Here is an 11551-nt window from a genome sequence, read left to right as displayed (position 1 = left end):
CATTTGTGCACATATTCCACTTTATACATGCAGAGTGAATATTTTATAATTAGATATAAAGTGTTAATGAAGAAAAGAGACAACACTGTTACCAATTGCAACAGTAAACCCCTTCCCCTTTTTGAATGATGTCTTTGACCATTAATACTATAATCTACAAAGATGTGTACAGTCAGTCAGTGCCAAATTAATAACCCATGCACCCCCCAAAAATCTGCACAAAAAAGGAGACAATAAATTAAACAGTTATATCGATAGAATTTATTAGGAAGTCTTAAACATCTACAACCTTTAAAAAACACACAAATATGCACAATATAAAACAGGCTTTAGGTTTTGGGTTTGAGAGTGTTTAAATGTGTTTGCATGCATTTGTGTGAGCGCATGTGCGTGAAGGTATATTTTTGTGTACAGTACGTCTTAAAGAAGAAGGTCTGTCTCAATTCCCCGCCTCTTTTAATGCAGGAGTATGTGTGTGTGCATCTCACTCACCTACTGAAACTGCTACAGTACACTTTCACACAAACACACATATCTTTACTTGACACATTAACATTATTCACTAAAAGTATTTTTTTTTTTTTTCCTAGTTTATGGACTCATTATGTATTTATTGTATTGTAAGAATACATATAGTCGCAGGAAAAAAACATGTGCACCCTTTGTGTTTACCTGGCATAAACTGGTCATCAAATTTGATGTGATCTTTAACAAATTCACAACAATAGAGAAACACATTCTGCTTAAATAACATATAAACAGCGAAAGGTTTAGAAGTCTTTATTTAACCCATCGTGTAAACATACAGTACATATATACACATTTTTGTTCCGCAAATGCACATTAATAATTATTAAGTACACAACAAGAATGCCTACTTTAAAAAAAAGCAAAAACAATGTAATAAACAGCAGCTGCTCAGGTACAAAATTATGTTTTGTGCAGTACCTCGAAAAAAAAAGTACTATTACTTACCCACATGCTGAAAATAACACATCATCAACCCTCTACACCTAAAAAAAAGAGAAAATGACAGCAATTAACACCATTAATTATAGATATTAGTCCAAAATAACAAATTAATCTGACTGATTATTTCGGACACTCATTTACAATAGGGAATGAGCTTGTTTGGCTAGAATATATTATTTGTTTTTGAGAGAGAGCGACAAGGAGAGTGAGAAAAAGAGTGAGAGATAATTTTAGGATGCAATTTGTGGTAAAGAACAAAAAGATATCTCCTTGAGTAAAGTGTGTGTATGTGTATGTGTGTGTGTGTGTGTGTGTGTGTGTATGTGTTTGTTTGAGGAGAGCGCGGGCTCACGCTGCATTTCGTCCAGGTAAAGGTAGCACCTGCAGCCGCCGCTAACCGCCTTCTGACAGGATAAAAGCTATGATGGGAGGAAGACGCTCAGAGCAGCTGAAGTCCCATCAGCCGAGAGAAACCTGTGAGACAGAGTCTAATTATCCTCTAAAGCAAAAAGCCAGTTGTGGTTCAATAACTCCAGCAAGCTGCCAGACAGACACTGCGTTTCCTAGGCAACGCCTCCACAGCAGTACTGCAGACATCACAGAGTGAGGCAGGCCGTCACAAGGTACAGAGGGCAGGGGAAATCTGGGACGACAGAGTTTATGAGTGACAGGCCATGTGGACGTAGCTTCTCTGGACTGGCAGTGCCAAAAATGACCCATTACTTAAAGGATTCATGTGCTACATTCCAAGCCTTTTGAAGTCATACAATAGGTTTTGTGTAAGGAACAGACTGAGTTTCAAGCCATTATTCACTGATAATCTTGCCCTCCTCAAAGCTTATGTCTAACCAGCTAATGCGTTGAGAATTAAAAATTGCCACATTGCATTCAGTTACTACACACATAAGAATCAATGTCATTTTGGCTTCAATAATGTCACCGTACCATTGTTTTAGAAATTTTGGATGTGGACTAGACATGAGCTTTGGCAGAAGTGAAGATTATTGGTGGATAACAACTTCAATTTCTGTCTGTTTTGACACAGTATCCGACACGGAGATCTTTATTTTTTTTTGAAGAACTATTTCAATGACTGAACACCCGTATGCCCCTGAAGTCTGCAGCTGAACAGAAAGCTAGCAGATTATTTTAGTTATAGGCACAGTGCACAGGCGTCCATGTTTATGGATCTGGCTCTATGAGCGAATCTTACCCGATATCCAAAATCTGACCCGAATATTGGCAGATACCGATGTGGTCACTGATATATCTCTCACCTCTAGTTATACGAGCAAATGCGTTTTGATATCTGAAATGTGATCCAATAAGCAAATATTGGCAGATACCGATATGGTAACTGATAAATTGTGCATCACTAATTCTGTCAGCAAATGAGTCCTGTAGCATTCGTTCAGCATACCAGTATTCGTCTATCTTTTGGTGTCTGGACATGCAGACATCGTGGCGCACCTCCCTACATATACACTCCTGCTTTTTTCTACACCTGCAGAGAGAACTGCCCATTGTCTCCACTGACCTGTGCCGATAACATGTAGAACAACAATTCCAGACAACCAACGGTAGAAAGAAAATCCTCTAAATTCATACAATACAGCTCCTGCAGTTTCTCCCATCTGAGCTCTCAGATCCTAATCTACTTTCAGTACCTTTATTCCAGACAAATGTTACGTTTATTTAAACAGCATGCTATAAGGGAGAACACACACTCACTCACACACCATCTGCAAGCTCTTTTAATTTGCAGTCCTCTGTGGCTGGTTTTATCGCCTGACATTTATTGCTCAAATTGTTGTTGCGGTCTAAAACAAAGACGACTCTGTGATTCTTTAACTAAATGATCCTATATCAGATTATGCAAGTTTCATATTTCTAACTGTTTACGATCTGGCGGTACATGCTGTGTTTCTCTTTGTACATTCTGGTAACACTACAATAAGGTTGTATACATTGACATTTTATATAGTTAGCACAATAGCAAACATTAACTAAGAATGAACAATACCTGTACAGCATTTATTAATCTTGGTTAATGCTAATTTCTACACAGAACTATGTTAACATTAGTTAATGCATCATTGCATTAACTAACATGAATTAATAATGATCAATAATTTTTTTTAAATTAACCAAGATTAATTTATGATGTAATATATATATATATATATATATATATATATATATATATATATATATATATATATATATAGTATATACTACAACGTTTATTTTAAATATTAAAATGTTTAATATAAAATATAGGCCTATTTTAATAAAGGCTTAATACAACTGTAGAAAAAAAAAGGCTGTGAATAAAAAGACAAGCTTTTAAAATCACTCACATTCACTCTCTTACACAAGCACTCAATTTTTTTAGACACTAAATCTGAAAGACAGGCAATTTAGACAAATAAACCTTGGGGTAATTGTATACAATATTAATATGATTGATCCTTAATTACATTACAGGTTTAATTCATATTTTACTTGAATTGATTCACCCTGTCTGCGCATACAGTATGCTGGTTTATTTGGCTCCCTGTCTGTTTTGCATGCCTATTTATCTGTCTGTCAGCAGGTCTGTCTATCTATCTCTGAACGTCTGTCTGTCTGAAAATGCCAGCCAAAATGATCACTCTGAAAACAAAAAATGTTTTGCTCTGATACACCCAAATCTGATGTGCTGCCAGCCAAAAATGTAAATATGAAACCACGCCACTGAAGCTGAGACATCAGAACCAACGCTTGCTGGACCATAGCAGAGTTCGCCCCTTTATTAAATAACAAAATCTTCATTTCTGGCTAGATTCAGTCTTTGTTCCTTTTCTCATCTGGCTGATGCCTCCGTGTGTGTGTGCTTGGATGAGGGAGTATTTATGGCCTTGTTCAGTTGACCGCTAGAGTGTGAGCAGCTCAAAAGATTTCATCTTTAAGTTGGCACTGCCAGCCTGTGCCGAGTGTCAGACAGATCCTAATAAAACTGTCTGGCACTGCGGTGGGCACCAGGCTGGCGCTTAATAGTCGTGGCTGACTGCTTGGTATGCACAGAGCATGGCAGAGCTTCAGCTGTTGCCGGGAGCTTTGTGGCACCAACCCAGCCTGATTAGTTGGCAACCGCCATTGTTCAGCGCCAAACCAAGCAGGGGAAAAATATAATTAGAAAGAGAGAGACAGAGAGGGAGACAGAGAGGGAGAGAGAGAAACAGAGAGAATAGAGTAAAATGGGAAATCAATTGTTTTGAAACTACGTTTCTAATGTGGGTAATTTAGCAAAATTAGGTTTGAAAAAATTAAACACTCCAGGGAGGTAAAGAACAAAGCCAGACATAACACTTAATGAGTTCACATCTTGAAGACAGAAAGGAGCCCACAGTGCTGTGCCAACCGAACCCCCTTAAACTACCTCAGTTCTGGAGTACAATGTCATTTCCTAAGATAAAAAATGTGTCGACACATTGCGATTCATAAACATGGACACCTGTGCGCTGTGCCTATAACTAAAATAATCTGCTAACTTTCTGTTCAGCTGCAGACTTTGGTCCAGAATCGTATTATACACATCTATTATGTGATTTCCAGTGTGCTTTATGGTTTCAGCATCAGTTCGTTTCTTGCATTGCTAAACTTAAAATTTACTTCAAACTCAATTCATAGAGACAGTTTAAAAAAAAAAAAAAAAAGTACTCAAAAGAGGAGTCAGCATATGTTGGTGCAATATGTTGCTCATTTATTTAAACAACATAAAACAGATGAGAAACTTGTATGTGCATCAGACAGATGTTACATCAGTGGTTTAAACAAAAAACGTCATCTTATGGATATGTACAGTATGAATATAGACAAGCTAACATTTTTCATTACACTGTAAATGCTGTAGTGTGAAGAGCATGTTAATAACAAAGGCTATATGTTAACAATTTTCATCTTCATTTAAAATAAAATCTCTACAAAGTTGAGGAATGCAAGAAATCTGGATTCAAGATTCCAGAAATCAAGGAGAAAAGATTCCTGAACCCAAAATTTCTTTTCTCAAGGAAATGCAATCTAAAAAAAAAAATCAGACAAACTTTTAGCATGACCGAAAGGCTATTATTATTTAATAACTAGTAATAACTGTAATGTCTGGTAAAAACTGATAAAGTCCGCCCTTCCTCCAACCTTCGATACGATCAAGGTCTGTTATAGATGAGCTGCAGTGGTGATCAGACAGACAGACAGTGCGATTAGCACGTCGACCCTCTCCTGTACTCCTCTTGAGATCAAGCAAAAAATATCAGCAGAAGTACAAGATTAAGTCTTTATTGAAAAATTTGCAGACGAAACCACCAACATCATCATCATGATGGTGAACAGTCAGTCTCTGAGACACAAGCCAATGCAGCATCTTTGTTCCCTCCTGGATTGCTCCCTGTTTCTCTTTCTTATCTTTCACAGACATCCGTCCCACGTCTGTCTCGGATGGAACACAGTCAGGGATTGCGTGCTCTTGCCCTCTGCCCAGGTCCCGAGAGCCTAACCTGTGATTTTAGCACACAAAGCTCACAAGTTAGGGTCTCAGGGACCAGGAAGAGTGCAACGGTGACTGCACAGGTTAATACACACACACACACACACGTATGCCTGCATTTACACCTACACGCACGTCCTCGTCTGTCCTCTCTGTCCGACGAATATCCGTCCAGCTCAATTATTAGTCTCCATCAAATATAGTTCGGCCTATGCAAATAAGTTCTCCCAGCTTTCCCAGTAGCTCAACAAGAGATTTGCACCACACACAGTTATATGTCATGCACCAAACGGCATGCACACAAAAGCAAAACCAAAAACATAATTTCATCAGAAAAGGTAAAACTGGAAACCGGATTCGAAGCTGTCCATTAAAAAAGGGCTGACAATGATCAGGAGAGGAGAAGCCCGGCTCAAACTAGCCTTTGTTGGTTGAGAAAACCCTCCAGTCAAATGGTCAGTCTGTCTCTTTTTCTCCCTCTCTGTCTGTCTCTCCTAGTCCTTTTTGTCCTTAGAGAGTGATTCTCATCCTCAGGATATCTGGTTAGCATTTACTAGTAAAACCGCTGGCCTCTGTCTGCAGCTTCAGGCATGAGTGTCTGTGTCTGTGTGTGTGTGTGTGTGTGTGTGTGTGTGTGTGTGTGTGTGTGTGTCTGTCTGTCTGCGTCTACATTCTCGTCTCCCTCCACTGACACCATTACACCAAAAAACATAAGAAAAGCAACAATTGATCAGCTGCGATCGTTGCCCTTTACCCATTGTTGGGGCAAAATTAACAAAGAAACGGCACAATCGGATTGGATGCCGCCAGAGCATCTTACAAGGCTTGTGTTAGAGCTCCATGTACACACCCCCACCCCACCCCACCCCCTGTCTTCCCTGCAAGACCCCCCCATGGATTCACAGCACCTGCAATCCCCCGCCACGGACGGGCTTCAGAAATAAGTTGTGACTTTGTGAGTGCGGAAACCCAGTCGAGATCATGCAACCTCACACACAACGCTGGACTGCAAGCGAATCCAATATTGCAAACGGCAGCCAAAACATGCATGTCATTTACACTACAAATGCATGTCTAGCACACACACACACACCTTTAAGACTCCTCCCCCTCACAAACAAGCAGCATCGCTCATCCTTAGGGAGCAGACAGTGTGGATGCTCCCGGAAATGATAGCGGCCGCCACGTGCCTCACACACACAGTGAATGCACGTGCACACACACACACACACACACACACACACACACACACATTGGTGTGGCTATCCTTATGAGGACTCTCCATAGACATTATGATTTTTATACTGTATGAACTATAGATTCTATCCCCTAACCCTACCCCTAAACCTAACCCTCTTTCAAAAAAAAACATTGTTTAGTATGTTTTTTTTAAGTGATTTGAATTATGAGGACACTAGAAATGTCCTCATAAACCACATTTATAGCATAATACCCTTGTAAATACCAGTTTGTAACCTAAAAACATTTCCTCGTAAACCACCAAAACCCACCCACCCACACACACACACACACACACACACACAGTCTACCTTCAAACCTGTGTCTTCAAGAAAAAGAAAACAGAGATTAAGAGATTAAAAGAGAGGATGGAAAGAGCAAGAGGTCCTCGACTTGATCTTTTGACCGATGTGACCAAAGGGAGACATTCCTGACAAAACCATCATCATCATCATCAAGACTAATGCACATCCTTCCTGTCACTGTCACCCCACACATACACATCAGTCTGATACACACCTTATGCTGGTGACACACTCACCCAAACACCTCCTCCTCTTACTCCTCTGGTCCAGATACCTGTCCTGGGTGTCTCTGTATCTGTGTACCTGGGCCATCTACGAGACCTTCTCTCGCTCTCTCGGTGTGACCGAGTGCCAGCAAGCAGTGGATTCTGCAGTGAGAACCCTTCCCCTCTCCCCCTCCGTCGTTCTCTCTCTCCCTCCCTCCTCTTCCCCTCTGCACTGATCAATCCCTCACTTTCTCAGAAGGCTCGAAAAAACGCAGCCAGCCAGCTTCCAAACATGGCGTCTGGCTCTCCACAGCGCTCTCTACAGTCACACAACAATCTGTCTGTCACAATATTGTGACAACATTTTCGCAACTGATTTGACAAGGGCCGCCACCCCCACGCAAACAGCCACCGAGACGTGTTTGACCGCCACAGTGAAGCGATTTGTCGATTTGTGTGAAATTATAAAACATGCACAGATAAGCAAGCGATACAACAGCTGTTATAGCATTTTATCAATGTGTAGTTTTAAAAATGAAAAACAACAGCAATTTAAACAAAACAATTAAATTAAGAAAAAAAAATGGCAATTTAAACAAAACAATGAGACGAAGCAACAACAATAAACAACAATGGCAATTTAAACAAAACATGGAGACAAAGAAAAAAACTATGACAATTTAAACAACAATGAAATGAAGCAACAAAAAACAATGGTAATTGAAACAAAATAAAGAGACGAAAAACAAAAAAACAAACATTTTAACTAAATGAAACAAAGCAACAATAAACGATGTCAATTTAAACAACTTAAGAGATGAAAAACAAAACAAAACAAAAAAACAATTAATGGCAATTTAAACAAAACCTAAAGATGAAAAACCAAAACAATGGCAATCAAAACAAATAAATAAACCAAAACAATACAAAAACATGTAATTGATTGAAAGTGTGTGATGCAAATAAAACAGAATAGACCTAATTTATTAAAAAAAAGCATAACAAATTTTGGTGTCATTTGTTCATAAACCCATTCTTACGTAAACTGTTGCATTGAAATCAAAGAGACAATTTATGTAAGAATAGTTTTACATACTATTTACACAGAAAACTTCTCCAGTTTCATTAATTATGCCTAACCTGCCATTTATCTACAATAAAAGCGCAAATTATATTTTCTAATGATGAAACCATATGCACTGCTAAAACATAAAACTGACCAGTTAAATATTCCACGAAAATAAACAAACATTCATGCAACATGCCCTGTGTGGTTTTTCGAGCACCAAGCGCATATTAATCTGTCTGGCAGTGGCCCTGAATGACCTCTAACCCCTCTCGCTGCACTGAGGGGTGTGTGAGAGTCGTGACCCAGCCATGGAGGAGTGCAGGGCGCCGGCTGCCTACCAAACACACCACTGATTACGAGCCTAATGCTATAACCCACCACGGCTCTACTGCAATGCAGCTCCAAACTCACACATATACACACGCACACAAACACGTCAAGCGTGAGAGCTCACAAATCAACATAGATTGTTTTAAAGTCACATCATCTTGTGCAGCGTCTCAACACAGGTTTGTTGATATAAGTGAGCAGTATACAGGTTCAAGTCTATTACACCGCAGGACAGAGAGGAGTGCGTGTGTGTCGTGGGGGGGTAGGTTGCTGGGATCAGCAGGGACCAAGCAGGAATGATGGTGATCAATCAACAAACATACACACACACACACACACACACACAGGCCATCAGTAGAGGGCTGTCATCACACTACAAGACAACAATGCACACAGACACTCAACAAATGATCATAAATGACTACACAAGTAAAAACTATTTGAGACCGATGTCCATTTAAATGGTTATTTTGTCTTTACAAGCCTTCAGATCCACTCAGAAATCTCTTTTTTTCTCACATTCTCTAATACAAATCTATAAAACATTTTCAGTTTCATTGCTGGTCTTCATATGAACACATGGATGCCTTTTTGCACAGCCAATGGACCTTAGTCTGGTTAAACAGCATATTTAATTTGATGAAAATGAAACGATGCAGTAAGGGACAGTCAGTTGAATTGATTGTGTACCTTGGTGTCAAAAAACTTCACAAATCAGACATTGCTACTTCTCTAAAGAACATACCATAGAAACTTAGGGCGGATGTCAACACTTTTTTGTGAATAACAGCTTAAATTTCTGTTTCTTAACCAAATCTACAGTACAGGTATCATATCATTAACTTGAAAATTCAGACCACTTTTGTTTTAGATCTAAAAACAGTAAATGTAGAAACTAAAAGAACCTTTTAAAGACAGTTAGAACACACACACAGTTTAAGTAGCTGAATGTAGGACATTAACCACTATAACATCTCGTCTGACTGGCTGGCGGCATGATGTGCAGGCCCCGCCCCTCCCAATCGAACACATTGATCTCCTTGTAGGGTCAGAGGTCAAATGCGTATCGACGGGAAAGAGTGTCATCAGCAGCAGTGCAGGCCTGACTCCAGACAGATCAATAACACCTCTGTCTGCCACGCTTAGATTACTCTTATTCATCTGTCATAAATCTCATCACCACGGAAACATTTGGCAGCTTTTGATGCAGCTGTGGCCCCAGTAAGACTGAGAGCAGACTGGGACCAGGAGGTCATGTACATCTATGCTTCTGTACAGGGGGCAACGGGGTAAACGACCAATCACAGTCCTTCTAATCAGAACCAATGAGCAAGGTTAAGTCACACGTGGAAGAATAGGACAGAATTGTACAACAGAAGTCTAAAAAATACACAATTTGTAGCAACAAATTTAAAGACAACATGAAATCAAAATGGACCCTATTGACTTTTACAATAAATGTCACTGGTCTTATTGTGAACGATTCATTACTGCACGTTTTTCTAAATAAAAGAACAAAAAAGGGTTTGTTTTAATCTTTCCATCACAAAGTAATAATGTGCTCTACTTGACTTATCTCTTCTGCTGATGTAACCAAGGCAAGTGAGTGGGGAAAAAATAATATTAACCGATAATATCGTAGCCTAATGTGTCATGATTCAATCAAATCCTGATGGATAAAATTAAGTCCCATCCTAAATTATCTCCCACTTAGAACTAAGACAGTACAGAATTTAAATGCATTCTGAGTTTTCTGAATTTATCTTAAAATGTGCCAAAAGTGATGCATTTTTGCAACTCAAACTGTTACTTGTGTACATTTGAGTGAAAAGAACATGTATCTGAGAAATTTCAATTGTATTTTTATAAAATCTTAACGTCAGAACATAAACACAACTACACACAAGAGGTGTATTTTGAATAAGCTAACAGGACACCAATTGCAGGGATAGTTCACCCAAAAATGAAATCATCGTTTACTCTCCCTCATGCCATCCCAGATGTGTATGACTTTCTTTCTTCTACAGAACACAAAGATTTTTAGATTTTGAAACTCCAAAAAGCACATAAAGGCAGCATAAAAGTAATCCTTATTACTCCAGTGGTTAAATCCATTTCTTCTGAAGCGATACACTAGGCGTGGGTGAGAAACAGATCAGCATTTACACTACCAGTCAAAAGTTTAGGATCACTTACTCATTCTTTATTATTATTATTTTTCACATTTAAGGATAATAGTAAAGTCATCAAAACTATGGAAGAACAGAAATGGAACTATAGTAATTGTGTTGTGACTAAAAAAAATCTAAAATAAATCAAAACTGTGTTATATTTTAGCATCTTCAAAGTAGCCAGCCTTTGCATAGAATTTGCAGACATGTACTCTTGACATTTTCTCAACCAGCTTCTTGAGGTATCACCCTGCGATGCTTTTTAAACAGTATTGAAGGAGTTCCCATCAGTACTGGGCACTTATTAGCTTCGGTCCAAGTCACTCATTTAAAAAGATTTTTTTTAAAAATGTAAATACAATTTTAGGTTTTTAATGAAATAAATTAATATGGTGGCACAATTATATTTTTGCCTACAAAACTAATTTCAAACATTTAAGCATACGCCTTCAAATCAAAAGGTTTTTAAGATCATGAGAACATTTCAGTCAAGTGACCCCAAACTTTTGAACGGCAGTCTAAGTCCTTTATTATAAAATCTCCACTTTCACTTCCACATTCTTCTTTTGTTTTTGATTCACATTCTTCATGCATATCGCCACCTAATGGTCAGAACAGGTTAAAGGTGGAGATTTACAGTGAAAAAGGACTTAAATATTCTGTTTCTCACCCACACTTATCTCTTCTAATGACATGGATTTAACCACTTGAGTCTTCTGGATTACTTTTATGCA

General features: G+C 38.7%; 1 long non-coding RNA gene across 1 annotated transcript in view; it reads right to left on the bottom strand.

Moving 5' to 3' along the window:
* Positions 1-344: 344 nt before the first annotated feature.
* LOC127433131 (uncharacterized) overlaps positions 345-11551 on the bottom strand; it is a 57805-nt gene continuing 46598 nt past the window's right edge. The window contains exon 3 of the long non-coding RNA XR_007895850.1: positions 345-1446. This is a non-coding gene — a long non-coding RNA (uncharacterized LOC127433131). The remainder of the gene's footprint in view (positions 1447-11551) is intronic.

Source organism: Myxocyprinus asiaticus, chromosome 42 (assembly GCF_019703515.2).
Source record: "Myxocyprinus asiaticus isolate MX2 ecotype Aquarium Trade chromosome 42, UBuf_Myxa_2, whole genome shotgun sequence".
Taxonomy (NCBI): domain Eukaryota; kingdom Metazoa; phylum Chordata; class Actinopteri; order Cypriniformes; family Catostomidae; genus Myxocyprinus; species Myxocyprinus asiaticus.
Note: the sequence above shows the minus strand (reverse complement) of the source record. Positions and strands in the feature narration are given on the sequence as shown.